The following is an 8,943-nucleotide window of genomic DNA, read 5'->3' on the forward strand; positions in this document are numbered from 1 at the left end:
ATTTCAAGTTTTCACACTGACAGGTTTAAGTGGAAATAACATTTGAGTTGAAGGTTGGTAGCTTGGTCTATAAGTGATAGATGTTTGCTGAACAAATCTTATCTCAGGGCTGGTCTACACTATGATGTTAGGTCGAATTTAGCCACATTAGGTGGATTTTATAAGCAAAGCGGCTACACAACCAATCCCATCCCGTCGACTTAAAGGGCTCTTAAAATCGACTGCTGCACTCCTCCCCGAGGAGGGGAGTGGCGCTAAAATTGACCTTCTTGGGTGGAAGGTGGGGTGGTGCAGACGCAGCATTGTGCAATTCGATGGTATTGGCCTCTGGGAGGTGTCCCCGAGTGCTCCAATGTGGCCGCTCTGGACAGCACTTTCAACTTGGCTGCACTAGCCAGGCACACAGGAAAAGCCCCAGGAACTTTTGAATTTCATTTCCTGTTTGGTCAGCGTAGCGAGCTCAGCAGCACAGGTGACCATGCAGACCCAGGGTCCCAAACGAGCTCCAGCATGGAGAGAACGGGGGACGGTGGATCTGATTGCTGTGTGGGGAGAAGAATCTGTGCAGGCAGAACGCCAAACGAGCAGAAGAAATGCCGATAACTATACGAAAATCAGACAGGGCGTGGTGGAGAGAGGCTACACCAGGGACACACAGCAGTGCCACGTGAAAATTAAGGAGCTCAGGCAAGCCTACCAAAAGACAAAGGGGGCAAATGGTCACTCTGGGTCACAGCCACAGACATGCTGCTTCTTTGAGCAGCTGCATGCCATTCGGGGAGTGGGGAGACCCTACCACTACTCCACCACTGTCCGTGGACACCTGCAAGGCGTGAGTCTCACGCAACACAGAGGAGGAATTTGTGGATGAGGAAGAGGAGGAAGATGAGGGCAATGTTCAGCAGGCAAGCATAGAATCCGTTCTTGCAGGCAGTCAGGACCTTTTCCTCACCCTGGAGCCAATTCCCACCCAGGACCTACTGTTCCCAGACCCTGAAGGTGGAGAAGGCCCCTCTGGTGAGTGCACATTTGTAATGACACTACAGGGGTTAAATGCAATTGTGTTTAATATTTGATATGCCCTTAACTATTGGGTTGTGGCCAGTCCAGCTATTTGAAAAGCCTGTTTACATGACCAGGGATGGAGCGGGAATACTCCAGGGATATCTCCATGAAGATCTCCTGGAGGTACTCTCAAAGCCTTTGCAGAAGGTTTCTGGGAAGGGCTGCCTTATTCCATCCTCCACGGTAGGACACTTTACCACGCCAAGCCAACAGCAAGTGGTCTGGAATCATTGCAGCACAAATGGTCCTGGATTCTGGGCACATTCCTGCAGCATGCTCTCCTTATCTTGCTCTCTCAATCTCATGAGGGTAATATCGTTCATGGACACCTGGTTGAAATAGGGAAAGTTTAGTAATGGAGCAGTGATCCACTCTGTTTGCTGATCCCCAACACATTCTGACCCCAGTCACGATGGGCTGTTTGTGCATGGCTAGAAGGAATCGTCCCGGAAAATAGCCATGCTGTGGGGAAGGGGTGTGTGTGTGGAATCCACACCGACAGTGCACGTGGTGCACATCCACCCCCAAACCGCAGCCCCTCCTTTTAAACGGCAAACACAACCAGCATTGGTTGCTATGCGAAAGGAGGACGCTGCAGTTTGAAACCATTCCCACATGTTATGAAGGTGGAAGAAGCCAACCCCATGTACCCTTTGGCTTACCATGGCTGCCTGGAAACTGAATTCTGTTGCCCAACCGTGTGTGATGTGTCACCATACTGGCAGGTGCTCAATTTAAAAGGAAAATGCAACCTTGTACCTAAAATACATGTGCTGTCTGCTGCGAATTGCTTGATTCACTATGAAAGAGTCTCCCTTTTGTTCTCAGAAATGTATCTTCTGTAAAATCTACTCTCCCTTTTTATTCCCCCTGCAGCTGCAAATGTTTCTATGCTCATCACATCAACTCCAGCCCTGAGATTATCGCACTTGTGATGACATGTTTTCCGAGCTCATGTGGTCCTCCCGCACTGATAGGGTACAGCTGAATGCATGGAGGCATTCGGTGGAAGAGGCCAGGAAGGCGTACACTGAGCATGATCATAACAAGCAGGAGGAGATGCTGAGGCTAATGGGGGAGCAAACGGACATGATGAGCTATCTGGTGGAGCTGCAGGAAAGGCAACTAGATTATAGACCATTGCTTCAGCCATTGTGTAACCGCCTGTCCTCCTTGCCAAGTTCCATATCCTCTTCACCCAGATGCCCAGGACTACAGGGATGGGGAGGCTCAGGGCACCCTGCCACTCAACTCCAGGGGATGGCCTAAGCAATAGAAGGCTGTCATTCAAACAGTTTTGATTTGTAGTGTGACCACAATAAGTAATGTGACCTTGTCCTCTCTCCCCCCCCCCCCGCAACACCCAGTCCCTGGCCCCTATCAAACCATTTGTACACCTGGGCTTCCTTTTACTAGTCAGCATTGCCAGTGATCTCAAGGTTTTTTAAATAAATAAAGAATGAATGGATTCAGAACAATAGGGACTCTATTTCCTGTTACAGCTGTGGTCAAAAGTGGGAGGTGGGGATTGACTTACACGGAAGTACATTCACCAAAGGGGGAAGCTTTGCATCAAGGACAAACACACACAACTGTCACACTGTGGACAGGTCAGTCATGAAACTGTTTTTCAAAGCCTCTCTGATGCACAGTGCACCTCGGTGTGCTCTTCTAATTGCCCTGGTGTCTGCCTGCTCAAAATTGGTCACCAGGCAATTTGCCTCAACCTCACCCCACCATAAATGTCTCCCCCTTACTCTCACAGATATTATGGAGCACACAGCAAGCAGCAGTAACAACGGGAATATTGCTTTCATTGAGGTCTCACCTACTCAGCAAACTGCACCAGCGCCCTTGTAAACTCCCAAGGGAACATTCTATCAACATCCTGCACTTGCTCAGCCGATAGTTGAACTGCTCCTTACTGCTGTCCAGGCTGCCTGTGTACGGCTTCATGAGCCATGGGAGCACGGGGCAGGTTGGGTCCCCAAGGATAACTATTGGCATTTCAATGTCCCCAATGGTAATTTTCTGGTCTGGGAAGAAAGTCCCTTCTTGCAGCTTTCTGAACAGCCCAGAGTTCCGAAAGACATGAGCATCATGCACCTTTCCCTACCATCCCACACTGATGTCAGTGAAATGGCCCTTGTGATCCACCAGTGCTTGCAACACCATTGAGAAGTACCCCTTGTGGTTTATGTACTCTTTGGCAAGGTGGTCTGGTGCCAAGATAGGGATGTGCTTTCCGTCTATCGCCCCACCACAGTTAGGGAAACCCATTGCGGTAAAGCCATCCACTATGACCTCCACATTTCCCAGAGTCACTACCCTTGTTAGCAGAAGGTCACTGATTGCCTTGGCTACTTGGATCACAGCAGCCCCCACAGTAGATTTGCCCACTCTGAATTGATTCCCAACTGACCGATAGCAGTTAGGCATTGTAAGCTTCCACAGGGCTATCGCCACTCACTTCTCAACTGTCAGGGCAGGTCTCATCTTGGTATTCCTGTGCAGGGGAAAGCAACTCACAAAGTTCCAGGAAAATGGCCTTATACATGCAAAAGTTCTGCAGCCACTGGGCATCATCCCATACCTGCAACACTATGGGGACCCACCAGCCTCTGCTTGTTTGCCAGGCCCAGAATGGGAGTTCCACTGTATCAACATGGCCCAATGATGCCATGATGTCCCAACTGCCACATCACTTGCTTTCAGGAATGCCTGTGTCCATGTCCTCCTCACAATCTTCCTCACACTGGCGGCACCTAGCTAGGCTCTGCACGTACTGCAGAATAATGCGTGAGGTGTTTGCAATGCTCACAAAAGCAGTATACAGCTGAGTGGGCTTCATGCTTGCCATGCTATGGCGTCTTCTCAGATAACCCAGGAAAAAAGGTGCAAAACAATTGTTTGCCTTTGCTTTCAAGGAGGGAGGGGAGACTGACGACATGTACCCAAAACCACAACATTTTTCCCCCATCAGCCATTTGCCCAGAATTCCAATGGGAAGTGGGGACTGTGGGATAACTACCCACAGTGCACCACTCCGTCAGTCGATGCTACCCATGGTATTAAGGACACACTCTGCCGACCTAATGCACTTAGTGGGGTCATGCACGATCGACTGTATAAAATAGGTTGCTAAAGATCAACTTCTATAAAATTGACCTAATTTCATAGTGTAGACATGCCCATATAACTGAGAGTGCCAGGATAAATAAGCCTGGGGACGTTATTAGAGATTTTAAACATAAATTTTCAGAATTTACTTAAAAAGGACTCTAAAAATTGGAAGGTGAAGGAAATCCTTCCTCAAGACATAAATTTATATACAATTGCACAAGGCTAGGGGAAAACCTCCTATAAGGGAAGTTACCTCATAACTACCCACTCCAGAGTGCCTCTCACCTTCCTCTGAAGTAGATGGCAGTAACTACAGTCAGAGAGCAAATTCTGTGCTAGATGGCTGTCTGGTCTACTCCACACCAGAAATTTCAATGTTTCTATCTTTCCTGACTTGACTTTAATTTCTGTATCACTTCATTTCTGAAACCAGCAAAACCTTCACACAATACACAGAAGGGCAGTTCTGGGATGCAGAAATTGTTGGAAAAATTAAACGAGATTTATATTCTGTTTCCTCTAGGAATGTGGAACTTTTCAATTTTTTAGAGACCCCAATGTCCTATTTTAATGGCTCGGATCCACAGCTGATAGGAACCAGTGCAGCTCAGCTGACTCCTATGCAATTCCTCATTGATTTTAAAACATTTTGAAGAACTGGATCATTTGCTTCCACTGATCTCCAACTAGTCCCAACAGTCTGGGATCTGGCCCGTTGACTACAGTGAAGCGAGGCACATTTACACCCTGGGGATGGGATTCACTGACTCTAATGGCGCTGTGATAAGTCTGTTCTTCTGGGGCTCGAACCCACACATCTTCAGTGCCGCCTCCTCTTCCCCCAGCGGGTTTTTGTGCGGCGACCCTGCTGGGTGCGATCACTGTGTCGCTCATGGCGCAGTAGTAGACGGCGGAGTCGCGAAGTTCACTGGAGTTTTTCTTCAAGTGGAAAGTCTTCCCCTGTTTGTCGGGTGTGGCGAAGAACCCTCGCCGGCTCCTGCTCTCCTCCTCATCCGATGCTTCATATTGTGTCAGCAAGAGGCGAGGGGCTTCATTTGGGTGCTGCTCGTACCACCAAAGCGTGGGACTATAGGAAGTGTCATAGCTGCATTTCAGCAGCACTGGTTCCCCTTGGGATACTGTCAGTCTGTCCTCAGGCTGTGTCACTGACTCTCCATTAGCCCCTTCTGGAAAACAATAAAGTGCTTATGTAGAGCTATACACGACTCTTGGCTTGAACCTGCAGTGTTTATCTACCTCCCAAGCATCCAGAGGCTGGAGGGAGGGAAAAGTTTATAAACAAATGGTTACAAAAAGAAATTAGGGCTAATTCCGCATCGCCTGGAACTGGATGCAGCTGCATTTCAGTTGCGGCCATTTCCACCCGATGATCGTCTGGCCCCATACAGAGCTGAAATGGTGCAGATACGCTACTCACCCAGAATCCGAAGCAGTGTAAGAACAGACACCCAGGGCAGGAACATATTTCAGGGATGAAGTGGGATGGAACCTCCTCCCCAGTCCCCACAGCCCAAGAAGGAAGCTTCTTCCTCGCCTTCCCCAGCTGTGGAGAAGAGCTGGGAGGGAGAGGTTTTACTCAGGGGGGTGATGACTTAAATACATCGGCAGCTCCTTTCCTACTGGCGCTGGTCTCCTCCGCTGAGTCACTGTGGTGCTAACCACGCAGGCAGCCCGGCGCTGCCCCTGCACTCGGCTCTCTGGCTGTTGCACGGAGCTGGAGACTCGAGGAAGGGGGAGGAGAAATTGCGGCGGGATCCGAGAACAGGTTAAACAGCGGGACTCTGAACGGCCAGCCCGAGACAGCTCTGCCGGAGAGGCGAGTCGGTGAGAAAACAGCGGCCCCTTGTGGGGAGCGTGGAGGACTTTTCCCCTAAACCGCTCAGTGTTTTTCTTACATTTACTCCAGTCGGACTATCCCGTGTTCAACAGCTGCACAATCTGCCTGATGTCAAGGGAAAGGAATTAGGGTCAATCCCACAGCTGGAGGAAATCAGTGTAGTTCCCCGGGGATCATTTGAGCTACACCAAACCTCTGTATAGCTCGCTCAAAGGTACTGAAGAATTGGGAAGAAAAGATTATAGTCTGAAAGTGCAGGAAGGATTCACAATTAAATGTCACACAGGGCACAGACGTGGCTGCGCTATTCCTGTCTGTTCTAGGCCAGTTTTAACACCTTTTGTAGGCTGCTAAATCCCACACATTTGCTCTATCATCTAACCCCGTTTAGAACTGCCCAAAGGTATGTGTCCATTGGCGGATGCTTTGGCTTCATTCTTCATACCTGTCCCAGCTATTTCCATCTTATTCCCAAATTTATCCAGAAAATAAGGAGTTGTTCCGCTCTCTGGTAAATCTCACCATTTGTTGTAAATCCATACCTAATAATTTCCTGCTTTATTGCCTTTGAAAGAATTTCATGTCCGTTTGTAACTGTGTGGATTTCCGGCTTTCATATTGATTGGTTTAAGTGGAAATAACATTTGAGTTGAAGGTTGGTAGCTTGGTCTACAAGCTGGTAAATGTTGCATGGAGATTCATTATCAAGTAAACCGATGGACCTTTCGAACTCATTGCCACCAGATATACAAGTGAGGAGAGCAGCGTGCTCGGATAAATAAACCTTGGGACATTATTAGAGATTTCTAAAAAAACGTTCAGAATTTACTTTAAAAGGACTTTAAAATTTGGAAGGTGAAGGAAATCCTTCAAGACATAAATCTACATATAATTTCAAAAAGCTAGGGGGGAACCTTCTATAAGGGAAGTTACCTCATAACTACCCACTCTACAGTGTCTTTCACCTTCCTCTGAAGCAGCAGGTAGTAACTACAGAGAGCAAATACTGCGTTCGATAGCTGTCTGGTCTACTCCACACCTGTAATTCCAGTATTTCTGTCTTTCCTGACTTCACTTCAGTTTCTGGATCACTGCATTTCTGACACCAGCAAAACCTTCACACAGTAGACACAAGGGCAGATCTGGGAGGCAGAAATTGTTGGAAAAATTAAACGTGATTTATATTCTGTTTCCTCTAGAAATGTGGAATATTTCAACTTTGTAGAGACCTCAGTGTCCTATTGTATTAGCTTAGATCCTCAGCTGATATGAACCAGTGTAGCTCAGCTGACTCCTATGCAGTTCCTCACCGATTGAAAACATTTGAGGATCTGGATCTTTTACTTCCATGAAGTTCCAAGAGTTTGGGATCTGGCCCATGAACTCCAATGGAGCTGTGCATATTCCCACACCTGGGGATGGGATTCATAGAATCATAGAATCATAGAATATCAGGGTTGGAAGGGACCCCAGAAGGTCATCTAGTCCAACCCCCTGCTCGAAGCAGGACCAATTCCCAGTTAAATCATCCCAGCCAGGGCTTTGTCAAGCCTGACCTTAAAAACCTCTAAGGAAGGAGATTCTACCACCTCCCTAGGTAACGCATTCCAGTGTTTCACCACCCTCTTAGTGAAAAAGTTTTTCCTAATATCCAATCTAAACCTCCCCCACTGCAACTTGAGACCATTACTCCTCGTTCTGTCATCTGCTACCATTGAGAACAGTCTAGAGCCATCCTCTTTGGAACCCCCTTTCAGGTAGTTGAAAGCAGCTATCAAATCCCCCCTCATTCTTCTCTTCTGCAGGCTAAACAATCCCAGCTCCCTCAGCCTCTCCTCATAACTCATGTGTTCTAGACCCCTAATCATTTTTGTTGCCCTTCGCTGGACTCTCTCCAATTTATCCACATCCTTCTTGTAGTGTGGGGCCCAAAACTGGACACAGTACTCCAGATGAGGCCTCACCAATGTTGAATAGAGGGGAACGATCACGTCCCTCGATCTGCTCGCTATGCCCCTACTTATACATCCCAAAATGCCATTGGCCTTCTTGGCAACAAGGGCACACTGCTGACTCATATCCAGCTTCTCGTCCACTGTCACCCCTAGGTCCTTTTCCGCAGAACTGCTGCCTAGCCATTCGGTCCCTAGTCTGTAGCTGTGCATTGGGTTCTTCCGTCCTAAGTGCAGGACCCTGCACTTATCCTTATTGAACCTCATCAGATTTCTTTTGGCCCAATCCTCCAATTTGTCTAGGTCCTTCTGTATCCTATCCCTCCCCTCCAGCGTATCTACCACTCCTCCCAGTTTAGTATCATCCGCAAATTTGCTGAGAGTGCAATCCACACCATCCTCCAGATCATTTATGAAGATATTGAACAAAACCGGCCCCAGGACCGACCCTTGGGGCACTCCGCTTGACACCGGCTGCCAACTAGACATGGAGCCATTGATCACTACCCGTTGAGCCCGACAATCTAGCCAGCTCACTGACTCCAATGGCGCTGTGCAGTCTATTCTTCTGGGGATCTAACCCACACATGTTTAGGGCTGCCCCCTCTTCCCCCCGCGGGTTTATGTGCAAAACAACCCTGCTGGGTGCAAAGTGGCCATGTCTATAATGGCAAATTAAAGTGCTCAAACTTGCTGGCTCAGGGGTGTGAAAAAATACACCCTGAGTGCAGCAAGTTTGACCTGCTTTCAAGCGCTAGGCTGGAGGTGGAACTTCCTAGTGTAGACTTAGGCTACGTGTGCATTTGCAGATGTAGAGCACTGGGGGTTAAACCAGCCCTCAGAGACAGCAGCAGGGAAAGCACTGCTGTGTGTTCACACTGTCAGCTGCCCGTGCAATAGCATGAACACACTTGAGCCACTTGCAGAGCCGTTGGGAGCGGTGCA

General features: G+C 48.4%; 1 long non-coding RNA gene across 1 annotated transcript; it reads right to left on the minus strand.

Annotated features, from left to right (window-relative positions):
* Positions 1-1,049: 1,049 nt before the first annotated feature.
* Positions 1,050-6,223, minus strand: LOC125629020 (uncharacterized). Its single transcript, XR_012664646.1, has 2 exons — positions 5,627-6,223; positions 1,050-1,394 (listed from the first exon to the last, which is right to left on the minus strand). It is a non-coding gene; the product is annotated as an uncharacterized LOC125629020 (long non-coding RNA).
* Positions 6,224-8,943: the final 2,720 nt, after the last annotated feature.

The sequence above is a fragment of the Caretta caretta genome, chromosome 13 (genome assembly GCF_965140235.1).
Source record: "Caretta caretta isolate rCarCar2 chromosome 13, rCarCar1.hap1, whole genome shotgun sequence".
In the NCBI taxonomy this organism is placed as follows: Eukaryota; Metazoa; Chordata; order Testudines; family Cheloniidae; genus Caretta; species Caretta caretta.